Below are 23,943 nucleotides of genomic sequence, written 5' to 3' on the forward strand. Positions count from 1 at the left end.
CAATTAGGGACTATTCTTTTCCCTTACGCCACTCCATGCATTTTAGCTCCCATGTTTACCACCAAGCCCTTTAAGTTCTTAATAGCTCTTAGTTAGAATCGCCAATTCTACTCCACCCCTACCGCCACCACACTACCCCAGTCATCCCACATTTCAATGACCAGACCCACAGCTTACCTCCCTGCCACCAAAGTTTTCCTATTTGACCTATGAAGCCCAGTACAGCAGATTAAAAATGCTCCTATATAATCACTTTAATAAATATTTCACTCCTTTGCAGAAGAACTTAATAAACTGGAACAGATACATGAAGAGTATAAGGATAATGAATGTGGGATGACAGACAAGTTTTTGTTACCTTGTAAACTTTATAGCTGTGAAATAAAGAACTCCCTCTTTTTTAAACTTAACGAAATTAAAAATGTTTTCTAAGTTAACTTGCATTTATTCTGTAATCAAAACAAACAAAAAATTTATTAGACTCCTCCTCTACTTATCATTTCAACTAGAACTCTTTGGTATGGCTTTCAAGGCCTTTTCCCACCTGGTTTCACTATATCTGGTGTCACTGACCCCTTCGGCAGTCTGAAGGCTACAGATATCTTCTCATAATATTTTTAAATGCATTAAATACAGTATGTAGGATTACAAAGAGTCAGTTTTACTAAAAATATAATTTTAAAAAATGGATTTAAATGCATAAATGATTACAAAGAATGCATAATGAATACAAATGCAAAATGATTACAAAGAAATTAAAAAAAAATACTGAAAGTTACCAAGTTTCTTTTAAACCTGTATTTGTGATATGTTTATATGCTTCTTTACTAATACTCAATAAAATAAAATCTAGCAGAAGTCTAATAACCATAATTTTGAAGTAATCTGCATAAATTATATTAAGAAATATCAATAATTATAAAGTAATATGGAAATATCTGTGCTTTACCATTAGTAATAAAGTCACGGCCACTGCTAATACTACTGTGCTTTACTGTTTAAAATCCTAATACAGATCTTTCTTGAGTTATGATGGGGTTCCAACCATCATAACCCCATTGTAACCTGAAAACACTGTAAGTCAAAAATTCATTGGATACACCTAACCTACAGAACATCACAGGTTAGCTTAGCTACCTTAAATGTGCTCAGAACACTTACATAAGGGCAAAATCATCTAAACAAAGCCGATTTTATAATAAAGTGTTAACTATCTCATGTAATTTATTGAACAGTGTACTGAATGTGAAAAACACAATGGCTGTTTGGGAGCAGAAAGGTTCTGTAAGCAAACATTGGTTGTTCACCCTCAGTTTCATGGCTGACTGGAGGCTGTGGGTTGCTGTGCTGCCCAGCACACAAAAGAATCCGGCAGTACATATTGCTAGCCAAGGAAAAGATGGAAATTCAAAATTCGAAGTATCATTTCTGCTGAACACATATCTCGTTTGCATCATCAGAAAGTTGAAAAATTTTAAGTTGAACCACTGTAAATGGGGACTGTCCATAGAAGGAAATACTGAATTTCATTTATAGGTTCCTGTTAGTGAAAACATAAAGATGTAGGGTTTTTTCCTCATCTAAACACAGGGATTCCTCTAAAGTCTATCCTCAGACCCCTTCCGGTTCATGGAGCTAGAGTAAAACTCACACTAAGTCCACCTACTTTCATTTCACACTAGTCCTTTTACCCATAGGAATCCAGTCAGGCTTGTCTGAACATGTTTAACCCAGCTTTCTTTCCTGTACGCTACTGCCCGGACTTAAAATGTCATTTCTCCATCTTGATGCTTATCAAAATCTTAACTACTCCCCAAAACCAATTCAAGATTCATCTCCTTCTTGAATTCTTTTCTTACTGCTTCAGTCCACATGGATCTATTCCCAAAACTCCCACTGTACCTGTGGGTCAATGCTTCAAGATCCAACATTTAATTTTTCTCTTCTAGTTCCACTTCTGTGTCTCTTCATGTAGGTTATAAAATCCTTGAGGACATGGGCTGCATCCTTGTAAATAAGACACTGCTTACATATAATAAAGGCATACAGAATATACTCACAATAAGCAAACTACTCTCAATAAATTAGAAGATCATTTTTGGGACAACTTTAAAAACAATAAAACATCAAGAAGGCCAAAAATTCCACAAAGCACCTAAAAGGCAGCATAAATTAAGTTTAACAGTTCACTTCAATTAAAACCTAGATATTCCTACTATATTAAAAATTCAGAAGCTTATTTACTAGGTAGTAATGAAGTCCAAGTAATAAATCAGGAAAGGAGTGGTAAAGTAGGCATAAAACAATGATTTGTTTCAAAAAATATTTGCTAAGCACCTACTACATGCCAGGCACTATACTAGATTCCACAGATTCAATGATTAAAAAAAACAAAGTATCTCACATAAGAATTTACTGTTAGACCTTGGACTAGAACCTAGGGCTCCTGACGCTCATTCCGAAGCTCTGAAACAAAAAGCTATTTCTATCCTTCAGGACGGGTTAAGTGTGGAGCAAGGGGAATGTTCCCGACTACTTATTACTACTTACTAGAAGGTAGTAAATCATATAAAACATTATAAAAAAACTATTTGGAGCTATTAAAGGTATATATACACATATACACATTAAGTAAAACCTACATAGTGTTATTATTAAACATCATATAAAAACCTCTATACATAAAATCTATTAAAAAAACCATTTTGGGATAAGTTTCAATTATCTTATGCAGCATTATTTATTACCTAATGAAACCAGATGAATGAGGGGTTACTCTATTCATTGACTGATGTTTTAATCACAAACACTTCATAAAGTTTTTTCTTCAAAGATCTCTATCCAGTTGACTCACTTATTTCAAAAAATACAAAAAACTTACGTACCATATCTCAGAGGTTGGGTGGGTATGGCATGAGGTGGTAAGAGCTGATGGTGGTAAATACCATTCTAAGTAATCTGTCTTTCTTTTTTTTTTTTTTTCTAAGTAATCTTTCTTGTTGGAGGGAAGGGTCAAAAGATGAGGATAATGGGAATGTGGGTAGGAAACAAGGAATTGCTTTTCACATATTACAATTTCTACTGATCATAACCACAAAGAAATTAATTTTCCTAAAAGGAAGTTCTTAGACCAATAGTAATGGAATACAGTGAGTGAGGGAGGCAAGGGCCAGGTGTGGAGGGACGAGTAAAACTAATAGCCTGACAATGCCATGCTAGGGACCCAAAGTTACCCTGTCCAAAACTTATCTCACTACCTCCCACCCAAAAATGTACCTCTATGTCAATTATTAATAACAGCATGATTCTGAAGCTGGCAATTTCAGGGTCTTCAACTGTTTTCCTTGCTACACACAATCAACAGCAAAGTTCCACTGATTATTCCCCACAAATATTTCTTGCATTCATCCCCCTCTTTATATCCACAATGTCCTTGATCAGGTATCTGATACCTGGACAAACACAGTAACACAAGTCTCTTATCTGATGGTTTATTCTAACCTTAGACCTTCCTAAGCTGTATTTTGGAGTGGTAACAAACCTCTTAGCTCTTTTTTTTTTTTTTTTTAAGATTTTATTTATTTATTTGACAGACAGAGATCACAAGTAGGCAGAGAGGCAGGCAGAGAGGAGGAAGCAGGCTTCCTGCTGAGCAGAGAGCCTGATGTGGGGCTTGATCCCAGGACCGTGGGATCATGACCTGAGCTGAAGGCAGAGGTTTTAACCCACAGAGCCACCCAGGTGCCCTGAACCTCCTAGCTCTTAAAACGTAACTGGATCACTCACATTCCTCCCTAACAGAGGTTAACAAGTTTTGTAGAATTATACAGTACTGAGTATCCGTAGAAGGTGGTAACACTCATCTAGGGAATTATGGAAAAGGTGCTAAGCAGGAAAAGAGACTTGAAGACCAAGAACTTAGAGCAAAAGAGTCAGAAGAATTAGATAAAATTCAGGAAGGAGTGGGGTCAAGAAAGCCAAATGAAAATAAGCATAACAATAATGATTATAGAGTTTTATTATTTTGGTAATAATTTTATAGCTAATTTAGAATATAATAATTTTCTATAAACTAACATTTTTAAGATTTTATTACTGCATCAACAATATCAGAGAAAGCTTCTTCCAATAAACCTTATTAATCTGTTATAGAATCACATGACATAAATATGTGTATACAGATATATACATACACACACATATACACATACGTGTATAAACAAACTATATGGATCTGGAAATAAAATACATGGCTGCAAAAATAAATGTTCTCAGGTACTTAAATCTGCACTGGAACAATAAAGGCTCAGGGTATTTTTGTTTTGTAAAGCTCAAAGGAATAAAGGTTTATGAAAATGCTTTTGAAAGTATAATTATTACGAAAGAGAAAGTTGGCCTATAACTCTACCATCTACCTGGATATGGGAAGGACGAGTAAAAGATTTTTAAAATGTGCGCAGGAAATTTCTTATGAGACATGCTACTACGGGCTAAATTCTAAGCTCAGCCTACTATTTGCAATGTATGCCCCTTTCACTACAAGAGTCTGGGCTAAAGTTGTGATGATTTTTGCATAAATCCATTACCACAAGGAAAAAAAGAACAAATAACAATAGGCAAAATGTGTGCCTCACTAACTTTGGTTAGTATTGTTGCTATGTGCATTCTGTAGGAATATAATGTTTGTCTGAAAGCATCAACTCAAAATGTGGTACTCAGAAGAGACATATGGCCATAACCCATACTCTGGAATCTCAAAAATTCATTTACTTTCAAAAGCAAGCAAGGTTACTAGCTTTAAACTTTAGCAGTGTATATATGTGTGTTCACTCATTTACTCACAAATACTTACAGAGAGCTTAAGTGCCAAGGCATAGTACAAATGCTGTGAAAACTTACATTTAATGGGAGAAACTGCAAAGTAAACAGACTATTATAACACAATAAAGTAAATCCTACAACAGAAGAACTAAAACAAAGTGCTAGAAATATAGAAATTATCAATCAGAAAATATTACTAGAGTTAATTAGTTACAACAGAAAAGACTGTGGTATTTAAAAAGTATTTTCTGAAATACCTTTATATGAAGTAAACATATCTTAATGGAACTCAGAAGATCTGTCTTTTTACCAGTTCTGTAAATTGAGGCTCACCCTCTCCCTTCACCAATTTATTTTGGGGTCTAAGTCAGAAATTGAGGTCTCTTCCTTGCTAGATATTTTGCATACGTATTTTCAATTTTTGTTTTTGATCTGTCTCTCTGGCTGTTCTGTTTTTTCCTACAAGAGAAATATTGCCACAGAAAGCCTATAAGGCATTTAAATAATAGTGCCAAACCTTTTTCACAATACACATAGAAGTACTTCCTTTTAATAAAGGTTCAGGAGAAACCTCTGAAAATATAGACACATGTGTCTATACTACTATTATAGTCATCTTCCTGTCAAATTAGCATGGTTAAATACATTATTACAGGAAATACATATCCCCCAATCACATAATTTCTGGTGCATTTTTTTTTTTTTAAGATTTTATTTATTTTATTTGACAGAGAGAGAGATCACAAGTAGGTAGAGAGGCAGGCAGAGACAGAGTGGGAAACAGGCTCCCTGCTGAGCAGAGAGCCCGATGTGGGGCTCGATCCCAGGACACTGAGATCATGACCTGAGCCAAAGGCAGCGGCTTAATCCACTGAGCCACCCAGGCGCCCCTCTGGTGCACTTTTAACATCAGATACACAACAGTAGGTTGATAAATAGAACCAATCCAAACTGGAACTTGGTAAAGTTCTTTATGTGGTAGGAAAATATGGCATTTTGCTAATAAACCTTAGATAAGATACAGTAAAAAGAAAAAGGTTACAGGGTATAGTTTTTAATAAATATTGCTAGACTATAAATTTCTCATATATCAACTCAATTGTTAACTCTCAAATTTCCATTTCTAGCCTGGATCTCTTGCTGGAATTCTATTTTGTATACCAAATCACCTACTTGATATTTATAAATCTAATGGGCCTTTCAAAGTTAACATGTCCAAAAATAAATCTTGACTGCCCAGCCGAAGCCTGCTACTTCAATGTCTCCTCCAATTCAATAAACAGCGACTCCACAGTTCCAACTGCTTGGGCCAAAAATTTTAGGAGTCATCTACGACTTCTCTTTTATGCCTCAGATCCAATTCATCAGCAATTCCTGCCCACACAAGGTTTGACACATATCCAAAATCTGACCTCTTCTCACCCTTTCCTGTTACTACCCTGGTCCAAGCCACTATCATCTTTCATTTGGACTACTGTAATAATTTCCAATATGATTTCCCTGCTTATAACTTTGCCCCACTCCCACAGTTTATTCCACATAGCAGCCTCAGTGAATCTTAAAAAGAAAAGTTACCGTCAGTTTAAAAGTTTAATGAAGAAAAATATGATCCTATTAATTGATGTAGAAAGAGTACTTTATAAAATTTAATACCCAATCATGATAAAAATTCTTGAAATTGAAAGGGAACTTTCTTAATCTGATAAACAGCATCTACAAAAAACCTACAGCTAACATATACTTAATGCTGAAAGACTGAATGCTTACTCCTAAGATCAGGCACAAGACAAGCTTGTTTGATCTCACCACTCCTATTAAACACAGTACTGGAAGTACTAGCCAGTGCAGTAAGACAAGAAAAACAAATAAAAGGCACACAGATTGGAAAGAAGAAAGAAAACTATCTCTATTCACAGACATATTAGAAAACTCACAGGATCTACAAAAAAACTCCTAAAAATTGTTCAGCTTATCAAGGTCTAAGGAAACAAGGTCAGTTAACAGAAATCAATCCTAAACTAGCAATGAACAACTAGAAACCAAAATTTAAAACACAGTATCATTTACAAGTGTTTGGTATAAGTCTAACAAAACATGTACAAGGTTTGTATACTGGAAACTAAACAATGCTGATGAAAGAAATCAAAGACCACCTAGATGTAAGAAGAGATATAGTGTTCACAGACTGAAAGACTCAGCAAGGTAAAAAATACAGATTTTCTTCAAATTGATCTATAGATTTAATGGAGTTCCTACCAAAATCCATGATTTTTATAAAATTTTATAAATTTTACATGGAAAAGAACTGGAATAGTTAAGAAAAAAATCTGAAAAAAGGCAAATTAAACTGGAGGAATTTTACCATCTGGTTTTAAGACTTAACTATATATAGTGACAATAATCAAGATCGTTACTAATGGAGGGAAAGACACAAAGATCAGTGGAACTTAACAGAGAACCCAGAAACAGACCCTTACAAATACAACCATTTGATCTGTGACACAGGTACAAAAGCAATTCAATGGAGGAAGGATATAATTTTCAACAAATTGTGTTCAAACAATCTAGACATCCACAGACAAAAATGATCCTGAATCTAAACTTTACATCTCAGGGGTGCCTGGAAGGCACAGTTGGTTAAGTGTCTGTCTTTGGCTCAGGTCATGATCCTGGGTCCTGGGATCAAGTACCACAATGGGCTTTCTGCTCAGCAGGAAGTCTGCTTCTCCCTCTGCCCTTACCTCTCCCCCAGCTTGTGTGAGCTCTCTCTAATAAAATCTTTTTTAAAAAATAAAATCTTACGGGCGCCTGGGTGGCTCAGTGGGTTGAGGCCTCTGCCTTCAGCTCAGGTTATGATCCCAGGAGCCTGGGATGGAGTTCCACATCGGGCCCTCTGCACAGCAGGGAGCCTGCTTCCTCCTCTCTCTCTCTCTGCCTGCCTCTCTGCCTGCTTGTGATCTCTGTCTGTCAGGTAAATAAATAAAATTTATTTAAAATTTATTTTTTTTTAAATCTTAAAAAAACAAAACAAAACACCCAACTTAAAAAAATAAAATAAAATCTTAAAGAAACAAACCACATCTTAAATAAAAATTAAGTCAAAAGGATCATATCTCTATATATCCAAAATGTAAAGGTTTCGGAAAACTTACAGAAGAAAATTTGGGATCTAAGGTTATATAGTGAGTTCTTAGACTTGACAACAAAGGCACAATCCACAAAAGGAAAAATGGGTAAGTTCAACTTCATCAAGATTAAATTTTTTTGCTCTGCAAAGGACAATCAAAAAAATAGATAAGTCACAGACCAGGAGAAAATATTTACAAATCACATACTTGACAAAGCATTTGTATCCAGTATATTTAAAGAACTCACTAGACTAAACAAGAAGAAAAAAAAAATCCCATTAAAATATGAGCAAAAGACTTAACAGACACTTTACTATATAGGATATACAGAGAGCAAAGCACATGAAAATATACTCAAAATCATTAACCATTAAGGAGATGCAAATGGATACTTTGATAAGATGCCACTACAAACCTAGCAGAATTTCTGAAATAAAAAATACTGACAACACCAAAGGCTGGTTAAGGATGTGGAGAAACTGGATCTTTCATATATTGCTGGTGGGAATGTAAAATGGTATAGCCACTGTGGAAAAGTGGTAATTTTTATAAACATGTATTTATCATACAACACAGCAAATGTACTCCTGGGGACTTACTGTAGAAATGAAAATGTATTTTCACAAAAACCTGTAGAGTTTTATTTTTATAGAAGACTAGAAACTCAAAAGTCCTTCTGTCAGTCAATGGTTAAACAAACTGTGGTAGATCCATACAATGGTATACTTCTTTGACATTAAAATAGAATCAACTACTGATAGAGGCATTAACTTGGATGAATCAAGAGCATAATGCTGAGTAAAATAAACCAATCTCAAAAAGTAACATAATGGGTGATTCCATTCAGACAATACTCTTGAAGCACCAAAATTATACTGGCAGAGAACAGATCTGTGGTTGTTAGGGGTTAAGGTTGGGGAAAAAACACAAAGGAGTTTCTTTGTGGTGATGAAACAGTTCTAGTTCTATATCCTGACTGTGATGGCTACAAGAATCTTATATATGTATGATGAATGATATATAGCCATACACACATAAAGTGAACAAACATGTTCTAAAAAACGAGGGGAAAAAAGGCAAATAGATCATGTCTTAAAACCCTTCAGGGCTTCTTACCACATCCTGAATAAAATCTAAAGTCTTTACTACGATCTAAAGACACTACATGAAATACATACTTGGATCTCATCACCTTTCCCCCTCTCTCAGCTCCAACTACAGTGGCCTTCTTGCTCTTAGAACATGGCTAGCAGACCCCCACCTAAAGGCCTCTGGACGTGTTATTGCCTCTATTTGGAAAGCTCGTTTCCTTTATCACTTCATCAGGTACGTATTCAAATGTCATCTAATCAGAGAAGGCTTCCCAGTCTTTCCCCAATAAAGTGGTATCTTCCTACTCTCTCTTTAGGAACCCTGAAATGAACAGAAAGAACTCAAATATATTCCTCACACGTTATTGCCCTGGTATGTTCTTATGCTGGTAAATGGCAGGCATTACACTAGGCACTCTGGTACTCAAGCCAGGGCATGTGGACCATTACCTTGTTTTATTTCACACTCAGTATTCTCTTCTCAAATTCATTACGTACTCTTCTCTTTAATCATTGCCTTAATTCATTAGTCCAGTTCCTTATCCAAATACATGGCTGTAAGGCCTGCCCGTTCCTTCCAACCCTGGCTCTTTTCTAAATATTCTGTACACTACAGCCAGAAAGATCTTTTTTTTTTTTTAATTTATTTATTTGACAGACCAAGATATCATAAGTAGGCAGAGAGGCAAGCAGAGGGGTAAGAGGAAGCAGGCTCTCCGGTAAGCAGAGAGCTTGATGTGGGGTTCCATCCCAGAACACTGAGATCACGACCTGAGCCAAAGGCAGAGGCTTTAACCCACTGAGCCACCCAGGTGCCCCCAGAAATCTTTTTAGAATGTTAATTTAAGCACTTGCCTTTCATCATTTATAGACTAAGGCAAATCTACCTTACAGAGCATAGAGGTATTTTCATGCTCTGTCTTCTAATTTTCCACCTCATTTCCTACTGACCCCTCACTAGTGCCTATGCATGATGAAACTACAGTTACTTAAGGTGTGTGGACTTTCCTTCTTCCATCCTTCACACATATTGTTTTCTCGGACAGAAATGGCCTCTCTTCTCCCAGCTTGGACTCCTGGTCTGACATACGCTCAGATTAAGCATCATCTCTCCTATGAAGATTTCTGTCGTATCCCTTCATCCCTCACTGAGTCAGACACTCCTTCTATAGAGTCCTTAAGGGTTTTACGTTTTACCACTACCACAGCATTTGTTACAGAATAGCACACCAGTTTTTATACATGTCTGCTGAAGGCAAGACCTAGATCTTATTCATTTCCATCTCTGTCACCAGCAAAGTACCTAGCACACAGCAAAAACTCAAAAACAACTCAAAACTATTAGGTAAGTGAATTAGGTTGACTAATAAAGAATGTAGAAATAAGACACAGTGGAAGATTGAGTCAGGCAAGATTCCCTGGGTTAGCCAACTATTTCACACAGGTGTGTCACAGAAGGCATCTGAAACAAATTCTGTGGAGTTTCTGTCTACTCTTTTGATCATGTGACAGTCCATGAAAGTTGAAGTACTAATCCTGTAGCTTGGTTTGGCTAAGATCACCAGTTCAATTTTCCCATGAACCAGCTACCTTCCCCCCAAAGTACTTCCTGTTCCATTTGCTGATATATGGGAATGGCTCTGAACAGTAATCCTGTAAATTCATGCCATTGTTCACAAGGGGAAAATCTCCTGAAGAGAATGAAGATGTCTCACTCAGGCTGACCAACTACTTCATCTACAAAAGCCCTGAAAAAGAAAACGAAAAACAAAAAAACGAAACCTCCAAGTAAGGAAGGAAGGAAGAGAGGAAGGGAGGAAGGAAAAAAAAGGCAGGCTGGCAAGCTCAACCGCACAGGTCAATACATTTTCCTATGTAAAAAAGCAGAAACTGTGGAAATGGAAATTTATTTTTCCATTTCCTTAGAAAATCATCATAAAGTGGCAAACAGTACTTAACTTAAGTACCATTCAGGTAAATGTTAGCTACAAGGTAAATAGCAAGTTGCTCTCAATGCAAATACACAGTACCTGTATCTCCACCAACTTTTGTTTGACAATGATATCTTAGATATCTCTGTGAAGTACTTTTTCTTTTCAATTCTAGCAGCTACTTAACTGTGATGCCTACATACAACTGCTTCAGTTCCAAAGAGTAAATGTCCATGTTTATGAGGTCACTAATTGCAACTATACAAGCTGTGCTTAATAGATTAAAATGGAACATACATTGTATGTCGAATTCCTTTCAAAAAACCACCGAGGTTTTTTTGTTTGCTTCTGCCTATATTACTGTCTTCACTAGAACTATTTTCTAGGGATGAGTTAGCACCAATAAAAACCTATGATCAGGAAATGCTAGTATAAAAGACAGGACAGCCTGCAGAAAGTTAAGAATATGGAAGCAAGTATCTATCTTATTTTTATACCATAGATTTGAATGTAATTAATTTCTTTTTTTTTTTTTTTAATTTATCTGATACAGAGAGAGAGAGATCACAAGTAGGCAGAGAAGCAGGCAGAGAGAGAGGGGGAAGCAGGCTCTCCACTGAGCAGAGTGCCCGATGCGGGGCTCAATCCTAGGACCCCAGGATCATGACCTGAGCGGAAGGCAGAGGCATTAACCCTCTGAGCCACCCAGGTGCCCCTGAATGTAATTAATTTTTAAAGCAGACTTCCTCAATTTAAATCCTTATGTAATTGATTACTGATCTGTTACATATAAGATGAACTCTGCTGCAAAGGACAAAAAAGCAAAAATTTGCTGACTTAATTATTATTGGCATTAAGTGACCCATCTGAAAGGTTCTGAAAATACGTTAAGTTTTTAAAATAATGGCATTTGAGGAAAACAAAAATTACATAAATAATCCTACAAACTGGGACGCCTGGGTGGCTCAGTTGGTTGGGCCGCTGCCTTCGGCTCAGGTCATGGTCCCAGGGTCCTGGGATCGAGTCCCACATCGGGCTCCTTGCTAGGCAGGGAGCCTGCTTCTCTCGCTGCCTCTGCCTGCCACTCTGTCTGCTTGTATGTACTCTCTCTCTCTCTGACAAATAAATAGTATCTTTAAAAAAAAATATGCCATGTTTAAAAAAAAATAATAATAATCCTACAAACTACATACTGACTTTGCTAAAAGAAAAACTATTCAGCTATTAGAAACAACACTAAAAAGACCAATGTAGATTTCATAATCCTCTCTGCAATATTATTATTTATCTAATGATTAATGACTAAACTTCCAATGCCTCATGGCTTTATTTTACAGACTGTACACAAACCACACGTGTTAAGAGTAAAGTGTATTTATTACCTCTAGGGTTAGAGATTTCATATACACACTACAAAATGTTCTAAACATACTTTTTATTCATTCATTCATTCATTTATACTGTTTAGCAGTAACCACAGTAATTGGATTTATATTTTAGTAATAAATTACTTGTATTACTTATAATGCAGGGAAAGTTCTGAAATTTACTGGATGATAAACTAATGGTATTTGTTAATATATTAAAATACTATTTATGCAGATAGCACTTATACTAATTAGTAGAGTAAAATATCCTACAACAATCACATTAATTCACTCAATAGATTAAGATTAAAAAACTTAGGAAAGATCAAAGCACAAAATCATAGTTAATCCAGTAATAAACATTGGGAAAATCAGCACTATATTCCTTTTAAATGTGAAATAGACACAGAAGAGTATTACTGAAATAACTTACAAAATATTAACTAGGAACTTAAAACAGAAAAGGTACAAATCATTTTATATAAAGTAGCACAAGTTTTATGGTATTATATTTAACCTCATATTTAAGGTGTTTTCAAATATGATCCGTGGCAATTTTCTAATTAGAAAGAACTTAATTATGAGCATGGACTACTTTCAAATTGAAAATAAAGGCTTCTTCACAGGAAAGGGTAAGGAAAATACAAAGAAGTCACACATTTATTTTGTTGATTAAAAAATAATGATGATGCTTTGTTTATTTCATCCTTGGTCCAAAGAGTAAGAGTAAATTAGTAGAGAAATTATTTTCTTTTCATTCTATTTTTTGAGGAAAAATAAGGTACCCTGAAGGAAAAACCTAACAAAATTCCAAATGTAAAATTACTTCTAATTATTTAAGCTATATGTCTTATGTAACTACAAGAATTTGCCTTGTTCTATTTGAAAGATTAATACTTTAAAAAATTAAACTTGACTAAATAGAAGGCACTCAATATGAAGCTGACATGAAAAAGTTACAGGGAAGAAAAGATGCCTTGAAAAGCACAAGATTATCATAGGATATATTCTCCATTTTGACTATTTATTGATGCCTATTAGGTTCAAAGTCAGTACAGTACTAAGTAACATAAGAAATACAGATAATGTAGTTAAAACTACCATTCAAGGTAAGTATTAGTATGCATTATTTTTCTGAAGAGAAGTCCTAGGCTCAAAGAGTTTGAGAGGTCAATCTAAGGCCACATACTTAGAGCCAGCAATACAACCCAGGAGTTGAACTTGTGCTCATTGACTTCAAAGCCCAGGTCTTTTCTTATTAACCCTGAGTGAATCCCCCATGATAAACTTAAGATATTTAGTTAAAGGGGTAGAGATTGACAAGTTGACAAGAGAGACCAACTCAAAATCAAAAGTAATATTCTCTTCAGTTGCTGACAGAACCAAAACTAAGTAAACTCCCCTCATCTCTTATCTCTCCAGTTTATATCAGAATTACTGTTTTTGTTGATTTGTCTAACTAAGCAAAACTTGCCTGGTGTGAGAATCCTCTTCTACAAGGTCAAGTTGCTGATTTCAAGTTTTCGTTTGTATTGGCAAGTATTTTCTCTCATTGATAGGGAATGGAAAATCATTCCACTGAACAGTCATTGGCTCTATATTGATGAAACAAGCCTGCCCAGCTGGCAAGATGACAAGCAGTAAACCTGTGATGTGCTCAGTTTTGCTGACACCAAAACAGTTAACATTAAGATAGGCCCAAAGAAATTTTCCTTAATATAAATGTTAAGAGTAAAACTTCAAACTAAAACTCAAAATAATAGTATTATCTATTAATTCAAATAGAAGTATGGTTAATAAACCAGGGAGTAAGTAGATTTTAGTAATTAAAAGGACTCTTTTACACACTTTTGGGGAAGGGGCAATAATTTGCTGTCATTCTCCCAGAACACGTCTTCTGCACCAGCCAAACAGGCAAGTTAAACGGTCAGAATTACCCCCCAGAAATGTTCACAACTTTGCTGGTAGCACTAATCTCTCTAATATATCTAGGAATGTGGCATTGCTTTGATTTACTGTTTTGGCAAGGTTGGGTGGAGGGATCGGATGCAGGGATCACACGGTTTGATAAATTAATTCTTTTGAATAATATTTTAGTAACAACCAACATTCATTTATTTCCACCAAAATCTTCGTTAAATTTTAAACTACTCTTGCTTCTCTCCTGTCTCTTTCTCTGCAGGACCTTCCCAACCTCTATTATTTGACTTCTTTGACTTTTGCTAGGACTGTTTTTGTTTTTCTTAAGTGAAACAAGAATGCCATTTTCTTTAACAATGCAATTAAAATATTACAAATTCTTACCATGCTCTCATCTATGTCTTACCTGTTTGTGGATAAATCAGACTTTCCTTCTGAAGCCAAACTGTGGGAATATTCCTTTTTAGTGGTAGGTTGTTACAGTTCAAAACAAGTCAACAAAAGACCGTAAGAATATCGAAATATTAAATTGTATTCCTATCTCATTTCTAAAACAGTATGGGAATACATCAAATTTGAATATAAAACAATTTGCTCTTATATACCTTTGAAGAACATTTTCTTAAAACCTAAGAAATATTTTGTATAAACGACTAAATATCTTAGAAGTTGAGGAAATCTTGGGTTTTAAGAAAGCTAAAATTACGGGTGCCTGGGTGGCTCAGTGGGTTAAAGCCTCTGCCTTCGGCTCAAGTCATGATTCCAGGGTCCTGGGATCGAGCCCCCGCATTGGGCTCTCTGCTCAGCAGGGAGCCTGCTTCCCCCTCTCTCTCTGCCTGCCTCTCTGCCTACTTTCTCTCTGTCAAATAAATAAAATCTTAAAAAAAGAAAGAAAGCAAGCAAGCAAGCAAGCAAGCTAAAATTACTATACATTAGGCAGAGGATAACTTGGCACAGAACAGGAAAAAGTTGGCTGATGTTAAGATTTAAACACAAGAAAAACGGTTACTGTTGAAGTAGGGTGGGGTGGGATGATTTTCTGTGAAAACACGAATATTCCCCACATTATAAGATTGTAACAACGTGACTGAACCCAGTTAATTCATAAAGCCAGTATAAATCTATAGTTTCATTGAAAGTTCTTTAAAAAGAAAGAAACTTATCTTTTAACAGTTAAGAGCATGTAAGTATGTGTGAATTATTTTTTCTATTCTTATAAACACTGCTATTCACTTTTTCACTTGAATGTCAACAACTTCATAGGAATAGGTTAATAAATGCCAATCTAGCTGCAAATTACTGATTTCTTCCTTTCAATTTCTGTGGTATATTTCAAATTTTCGGCTAGATTTTTAAAAAATGACTTTCAGGAGACCTTGCCTGACACCTCAGTCTGTGCTTAAACTAGAGATTCAAAGTAGTCACTTTTCAAACTCAAAAGTGGCTTACCACCAAAATGAGTTGTGATACATAGAAAAACTAAGAACCATTCAACATTTAACACACAGTATTTCTTGAGCTCTTAAGCAGAGGCCAACCACTGAAGATATGGTGAAGTCAAAACTGAAATGAAAATAAACCATGGTCTGTCCCTAAGAAGCTCAGTTAGTGATCTTCCAGAATAAAAATGAAAAACAAATACTTCAATTTAACTGGCTATTCCACTTTCCCCTCAAAAAAACTCATCAACAATTCGTACTTTTTTATCTCTGTAAAAGTTTTCCTTAATATTTTGTGAATTCTTTGGATTAACCCCTTCACACAATAAAGGAGTATTAAATAATGAAAAGAGCAAACATTTATCAAATGCTTTACCGTATGCCACACTATACTAAATGTTTCACAACTATTGCATAAATTGGAACCTTAACACACTATTTGTATTTGTCAAAATGCTGAGATCCAGCTTGTCAATCTTAATAAGCTATGTCACAATGTTCTGTCACCAGAAAAACACTGTATACCTGATATCACATTGACTAGGCAACTGTACCAATTTCCCAGACAGTGCTAGTGACTGTAAGTTATAGGTGCATTTTAATTAACCTTTGCTATCAGACAAGAATGCTTTAGTTGCTCAAATGAAATATATATTAAACAATGCCCCACAGTGTTACCAGAGCTTCTTGGAAGGGTCACCAACTTCAACTATATTTGTTTGACAGAACTTTCTGGTAAGCAGCAAACAAAAATGTTACAACTTACCTAGCCCCTTCTATATAGCAGATAATTGACACAAAATGTATAATTTATAATCACATCAACCTTAGTGATATACACTACTTTTAGACAGAAGAGAACAAGTTCAGAGAGGCTACAAAATTGTAATCCTCTCTGAATCACAAAGCTAATCAGTGGCAAAACGAGGACAGCAGACTCTAGATTTTCTATTGAGCAACAAAGCAGTTTTCTGAAGTATGCACAATAGGAAACTGCTATCAATGGAAACTATAAAGTACAGACATAATTGCATTTCAAAAGTTATAAAATATATTCCTAAAGAAAAAAACTGCAAGTTTTTGTTTTTGAAATCAAGGATAATAATTGAGCATACAGTTCTGAAAAGAGCCAATAAACAATGTCCATTCTCAACAAATTTTTCTGTTTTATTTTCTCCACAGGACTTTTTCACCCAAGACATATTAATTTTACTCATTTGTTTTTCACTACCAAAATGTAAACTATGTGAGAACAGAAATTCTATGTCAGTCACTGCTGCTACCTCCAACATCGCAAAGGTTCCTGGCACACAGTAAGTGCTCAATAAATATTTGTGAAGCAAATGAAAGCTTGGCACCCAGTAGGCATTTAGTAAATATTACTGTCTTTTTCTTTCCTTTCCTATGAAAGAAACACTAAAAAGATATTAAATTTTTAAAGGTCAAAAAAATTTCATGATTCCCTTGATAACGAAATTTTGAACTGGAACAGATTAGAAATGCAACAGATTTATTAAAATTTAACATTAAAAATATTACAAAGCAAATCAAAAAGACATTCAGCAATTTACCACGCATCAAGAGAGAAGGGGGAGTCTACATAAATTGTATTTTGAAAAAATGCTCTTTTAAGTGCCAAACTTTAATTGATTTTCATAGGTATGTTTTGTGACATTAGTATCTATGATTTTAGTTTGTGGCAATTCTGGCTTGGATCTCCTGAAATATCAACTTGTCACCTGACACTTTTTACTGTGCTTTTAACAGTAGCTCATTCCTCTTCTGAGGATTAAGAAATGAGAAACTAAGCATATTCTATAAAGTGACTATATAGAAATCAGAGTGAAAGGCTAAATGAAATGCTTAACTTTAATGCCAGAAGGTTACCTGGTACTAAACATTGTGTTTTTAGGGATGGAATGAATACTTAGAAAACAAAGAAAAAGCCATTCTTATCTATGACTTTATCAAGAACACAGTCAGGTTTAGTGGTCAACAAAAGAGAATGCTGAAAGTACAATACTAGCTACCCCATAAGAGTACTTCCTCAGGTTTTTTAGCTTTCTGATTAATCAAGTGTCCTTGATTTTATAGGACCAGAATCACAAGAAATGAAATGTCAAACTACTGTGTTTTCAAAATATGAGCCAGAGGTAAGTAATATAAATAAATTCCCATAATTTAAATGTCTCCAAATTCTTACCACTTTGATACAGTTTTATTTCATTTTTTATAAAGATTTTATTTATTTATTTGTCAGAGAAGAGTACAAGCAGGCGGAGTGGCAGGCAGAGGGAGAGGCAGGCTACAACCTGAGCAAGGAGTCCAAAACAGATTTGATCCCAGCACCCTGGGATTTCTACCCGAGCTGAAGGCATAAGCTTAATCAACTGAAGGTTTAAAATAAGATGACATACATATGGTCAGAGTCTATCAAAAGATTCAGAGCAAATATCCTTAGTACAGTTCAGCATGATCATTTTCCTATGCTTGGTAGCCACCACTACCCACATCTACATATTTATAGCTACCCAAAACTGTTCATCTAATAGTCCCTTATCTTCTCCTCATTACTATTTTGCCTCAGTCTTCGCATTGTGAAGACCTCATAAGCTTTCTATTACAGACAGTCCCAATTCAGATGGATCAAATAAAGATGGCATAAGTGAAAGGAAAGTGCTACTACTGTTCTCTGGGTCATAGGAGCCTGGCCAGGTAGAGATATAATGGAATTGAAGCCTTTCTGATTTACAGTTTAATTTACAAACTTTACATGTTGGGAAGATTATCAGACACTTTTTTCTAAACGATCTATAAAAGACAAAAATTCCCACTTCAAGTATGTTGATGATTGTTAAAAAAAAATAAACTTTTAGTCTTCATCAATTTATGTTTCTTAAAAAATGTTCAGAAAATTCAGACATCCCTCAAGGAATTTGTGGCAAGAAATGTATAGTTTCATGTAAATGATCTACATTACACCTATTTTTCAAAATGTGGTGTGTTCAGATATATGTGTACATTTCATCCTGAACAGTATTGAGAAAAGAATTTTCCTTACAGAGAAAATAACAGAAATAGAATAAACTTTTACTTGTATAATGTTAAGATAATTACCCACGTTACTAATACTAAAGAAGGAATACTCATTAACATAATTGGGGATCTGGGTAGTGTCTACCGAACTGAAGTTTAAAAACCTCATTTCATTAGATATAATAACTGTATGCAAGTCTTAAAACAATCCTTAGTTGAAGCCAAGTACTTCTTCCCACTAAAGAGAGGACCAAATATAGATGTTATTTCAATCAAACAGGACTGGTTTAAGTCAAAATATATTTTTCAGGAAACTGGTATCAGATGAGATGCCCATCTTTACCGAGTTCTTAATGAATTAAAAGAGCACAGGCTCTACTAGTTAATCAGTTCACCAAAGAGGGGTGAATAACTACAGTTCATCAGTGTCCTGTGAGAATACTTTTTTTTTTTTTTTAAGATTTCATCTATTTATTTGTTTGACAGAGAGAAATCACAAGTAGATGGAGAGGCAGGCAGAGAGAGAGAGAGGGAAGCAGACTCCCTGCTGAGCAGAGAGCCCGATGTAGGACTCGATCCCAGGACCCTGAGATCATGACCCGAGCCGAAGGCAGCAGCTCAACCCACTGAGCCACCAAGGCGCCCCTGTGAGAATACTTTTAAACTCAGAAAGTCATTACCACGTACCCAAAAGAAAAAAATGAAATAATGGAGTATATTCAGTGGATGACTTATCTAATTAACACATTCAACTTTCAGTTGATCCTTTAAAGATTTAAATCGTAAGACCTTATATTAGAAACTGATTAGATAAAAAGGAGGAAAAAAAAAACCCAAAACAAAAGAAAAAACCAAAAAAACCCCAACAGAAGTTCTGAATCACTGGAATTTTTGTTCTATTTCCTGTTAACACACTGATGGTACCATCACTCAATATATTTATTCCATATATGTTTTTAAATGCTTAAGGATCCCTTTTAAACTAACTTGGCCCTAATTTAATTTGTAGCTCATTTATCTGACAATTCCTTCCATTGTTTCTAATTTAAGTGCTCAGCCAAAACATACACTAAGATGAAAAGCATGCCCTCTTTTATTAGAAAATGCAGTGGTTTCAAAACTAAAGTTCCAAACTGCAGGGTTTATTAAAACCAATCACGATTTCACTGTCACGCAAAAAGGGGGCCAATACTTTGCTTCTTGTGGCAACCAGTTAAGTGTGGCAACCAATTAGCAGTGTAAAAACTGAAAGCAAAAATTCTATTCCATGCCCACCAAAATTCCCAGCCAACTCTGATATTGCATAATGAGCAAGATTTTCTGAGTGAGCTAAAGCACAGATCAGTTCCTTTTATAAAAAAGTGAATCAACCTGACCCTAAAATTTGACACTTTGAAATCTTACCTAAAACAGACAAAATGGATGCAAAATTATACTGCCTCACTGTTGTCTCCAATACGACCTTAGTGTTCAAGAACTTTCCAGTGAATAAAATGCTCTTGAAAACAGCCTCGAACTGGGGACCTGAATTTCATGAACTACTGAGAAATCCCTGTGAAGCTGCAAACTCCCTCCGCTCTCCTGGAAACCCCTCTTATCAGAAACATTTGAAGAATTTCTCCACAACAATTAAGCGGACTTGAAGAATGGAAACCTAATATCTCAAATATACTATATATGGAATGAAACGTAGCCAAACACATAAATACAAACACACGTTCTCTGAAACCTTGATATACAACTCTGCCGGAGCAATTCGACAGCATCACCAACAGAAAGATACACCTGTCACCTGTTCAGCAATACCCAGGTCCTTTCAGCCTCCCAGCTACAACCACAATCTTAGGGTTGGAGTTCGTATGGACAGAACACTAGAATTACCAAGTGAAATTAGGGGGCCACATATTCACAGCGGGGCTTGCTCCCCACTTCAAGAAGGCTGCAGAAAACCAACGCTGCAAAGGGAGCGAAGTTCTCCCCCACCCCCGTCCCCCCACCACCCTCGCTAAGTCATCTTTATCCGGACCATGGCTCCCCAAAAAGGAGTTTTCCTTTCCCCCTCCCCCATCTCACACATGCCTGAGGGGCGGGCCGGGGGCAGCGGTGCAGGCAGGGGCCCTCCCCACCCCCTGGCACCCTCCCCTACCCGGGGCTCTCCCCGGCTCCCGACTCCAATGAATGCCCCCCTCCCCCTACACACATACTCCCCGGAGCCCAGGCCCGGCCCGAGGCTCCCCACCCCCACTCGGTCGGGAGGACTTTGGGGGGCCTCCCACTCTGCCTCGCCACTGGGGGAGGAAGGAGGCGGAGGGAGGAAGAGTGAGAGGAAGAAGCGGGCGCCCCGCAAGGGCCCAGCGAGTCAGCAGAGCCCCTTCCAAACGAAGGGGGGGTGCGGAGAGTTGAGGGGAGAGCCGGGACTGGGGATCCCGCCGAGGCCCGGCAGTGCTGTCCGTTTACCCTTCGCCGCCGCCGCTTCCCCCTCCTCCTCCTCGGCCGCCGCCGCCGCCTCTCCCACTAGGGCAGCCGTCTCCACCGTCGCCGCTGCCGCCTCCACCACCACGGCTGTCGCCAGCGCCGCCGCCGCCGCCTCCGATTCCACCCGGCAGGGGGGACACCTCAGCCCTCCCTCCCTCCCCGCTCAGCCCCTCCGATCGGCCGCCGCCGCCAACTCCCTCCGGCCGCTGCCGCCGCTGCTCGTGGCTGAGGGGGAGGGGAGGAGAGGGGGTCGGGCTGGGTCGCCCCGCCGGCGGCTGCTACAGATCAAAAACGCTGGCTGGGTGGCGTCGCCGCTCCCCGCTCCTCGGCTCCGGCTCGCTCGGCCTCCCCACCTCCCTCTGCCCCCACCCCCCTCGCGCTCGCCTGCCCTCCCCCCACCCCCCCAGCTCTCGCTAGCTCTCGCCGCGGCTCCGCCAGCCCAGTGCAAATCAAAATACTGTCACACAATATGGCGGCTGCGCCGCCGGCAAACACCGCGAGATCTGCGGCCGCTGCTGAGGCGGCGGCTGTGACGAGGCCTCCCCCAGCCGGCCGGCGGCGGCGGCGGCTGCAGCGGCGGCGTGGGGATGCTCTTTCTCCGCCCTGCACCCCTCCCCCGACACTCGCAGCCTCCACGCCCGCTTAGCGAAAGCCGGAGCGAGAGCCCGGCTCCGCGACGCGAACTGGCGCTGGCCGCCGCCGGGGCCGTGCCAGAGGGGCAGCCGGCGCAAAGAGCTCGGGGAGGGCCCGGGAGCCTACGTTTTCAAATCCCGACCTCTCATACTTTGGAGGGCTGCGTGTGTGTGTGTGTGTGTGTGTGTGTGTGTGTGTGCGCGCGCGCGTGCGCGGGTGTGTGCGGAGAAAGTGCAAGTTCCCCCACCCCACGGGGGCCGGTAGCAGTTCGCGCTGAAATCTGTCCGGAAGCGGGCGGCGGGACCTGCCCCGGATCGACCGAGCCCGCGGGTGGGGGCCTAGTGCTCGGGGCTGGGGGCGGCCCCGGCCCGCGGGGGGCAGCAGGTGGGCACGCGGCGGAGGCTGTGTCTGGCAGCGGTGGGGCTGGGACACACCCCCTTGGAGCCCGGAGCGACGGGGCCGAAGCCCGGAGTCTCAAGAATGTATGTGGGAGAAATCCTGGAAGCCACCACGCTCCCACCGATGAGACTTGGGAGTCGGACTTTGAGTTTTCTAGAGCGCTTGGGAGAAAAAAGAAAAAAAATTAAATGCTTCAAGAGTTTTGTTGTTCCGATTTTATTTTAATTGCACGTTCCTAGAAGTCCTAGAAGCAGAGCCAAAGACACTTTAACTTGGGGGGGGGGGGGAGAAGGGGAGACTTGTTTCTATCATCTTAAAGAAATATTTGTTTAATTTCCCCTGGGGGAGGGGAATACGAGTTTAACACTCAGACATTTCTCACAATGTAAAATATTTAAAGATTCTAGTGCTTTTATGGTGTCCAAAACACTCCGGCATTTTTCTGTCCCCGTCCAAAATGTCCACATCGCTGCCAGTTTCTTCCTTGAAACCATTCTTATTCCCCAGAAAAATCCTGAAGGACCATTTTTATATTTGTTCCCAGAATGAGCGCTATAGCTATACTGAATTTTTAAAAAAATATCTTTTAAGAATTACAGGTTTCTATACAGTTAAGGGACTTTTCGCAGTTCCCTTTTCCGCACTCATCATTTAAAAATAGCTGTAATCTTGGAATAAAGAACCAACTCAAAACCTTTACCATTTCAAAAGCCAAAAGTACTTGTTATTTACAACATCAGAATTTAAGTATTTTCTCTCCTACTGATATCATTAACAGATGTAGACATAAGTTAAAAAATGGAAATGTTATAGTCTTAATTTCTTCACTGGTGAGTAATAAAAAATCAATAAAAAACCTTGATACTTTTAGTAGCTCTGTTTGATGAATTATTTCCATACTTCAAGTAATTGAATAAATGAGTTTAGAGGAATTGGATCTATTATTAAGTAAATTGCAACTGGTCTTTGAAACCACTAAAAAGCACAAAACCAACAATGTCTTGAAATGGTAGAAGTGTCTATTTTATACAAAAATATTTTTAGAAACTTATTTAATGAAATAAATGTGTATTTTAATAGAAACAGAATCCTTATAAATTTATGAGTATGATAGGTGCGAACATACATTGAAGAGCTTTAACCTGGATCTAATTATGAAGAAGAATCAGACAAACCCAAAAAGAAGAAAAGTTTTATAAAATAACTGACCTGTATTCTTTTTTTTTTCTTTTTTTAAAAGATTTTATTTATTTGACAGACAGAGATCACAAGTAGGCAGAGAGGCAGGCAGAGAGAGAGAAAGGGAAGCAGGCTCCCCACTAAGCAGAGAGCCCCGATGTGGGGCTTGATCCCAGAACCCTGAGATCATGGCCTGAGCCTAAGGCAGAGGCTTTCACCAGCCCAGGTGCCCCACTGACCTGTATTCTTAACACAGTATCATAAAAGACAAAACAAAGTCACAGATTAAATGAAACTAAATAAACATGACAATTAAATGCAAAATGTGACCCTGAACTGAATCTTTTACTGGAGCAAAAAATCGCTATCAAGGACATTATGGGGATAACTGATGCAATTGGAATATGGACTGCTGAGTAGATAAAACTACTGTTATCAATGTTAAATTTCCTGAATAGGATATGTCCAAGAATATCCTTATTCATGAGAAAACAACACTGAAATATTAAAGGGTAAGTGGACAT

At 37.9% G+C, this 23,943-nt stretch overlaps 1 protein-coding gene across 5 annotated transcripts in view; it reads right to left on the reverse strand.

The window, feature by feature from the left end:
• TAB2 (TGF-beta activated kinase 1 (MAP3K7) binding protein 2) overlaps window positions 1-21,329 on the reverse strand; it is a 92,120-nt gene extending 70,791 nt beyond the window's left edge. For 2 of the 5 annotated variants that reach the window (XM_059177291.1, XM_059177290.1), the window contains exon 1: window positions 1,903-2,202. The gene's annotated coding sequence lies outside the window, so the exon portion shown is untranslated. Of the gene's footprint in view, window positions 1-1,902; window positions 2,203-21,190 lie in introns of those variants that run through there. The other 3 variants (XM_059177289.1, XM_059177287.1, XM_059177292.1) reach the window with 3 other exon arrangements.
• Between the last annotated feature and the right edge of the window lie 2,614 nt (window positions 21,330-23,943).

The sequence above is a fragment of the Mustela lutreola genome, chromosome 6 (assembly GCF_030435805.1).
Source record: "Mustela lutreola isolate mMusLut2 chromosome 6, mMusLut2.pri, whole genome shotgun sequence".
In the NCBI taxonomy this organism is placed as follows: domain Eukaryota; kingdom Metazoa; phylum Chordata; class Mammalia; order Carnivora; family Mustelidae; genus Mustela; species Mustela lutreola.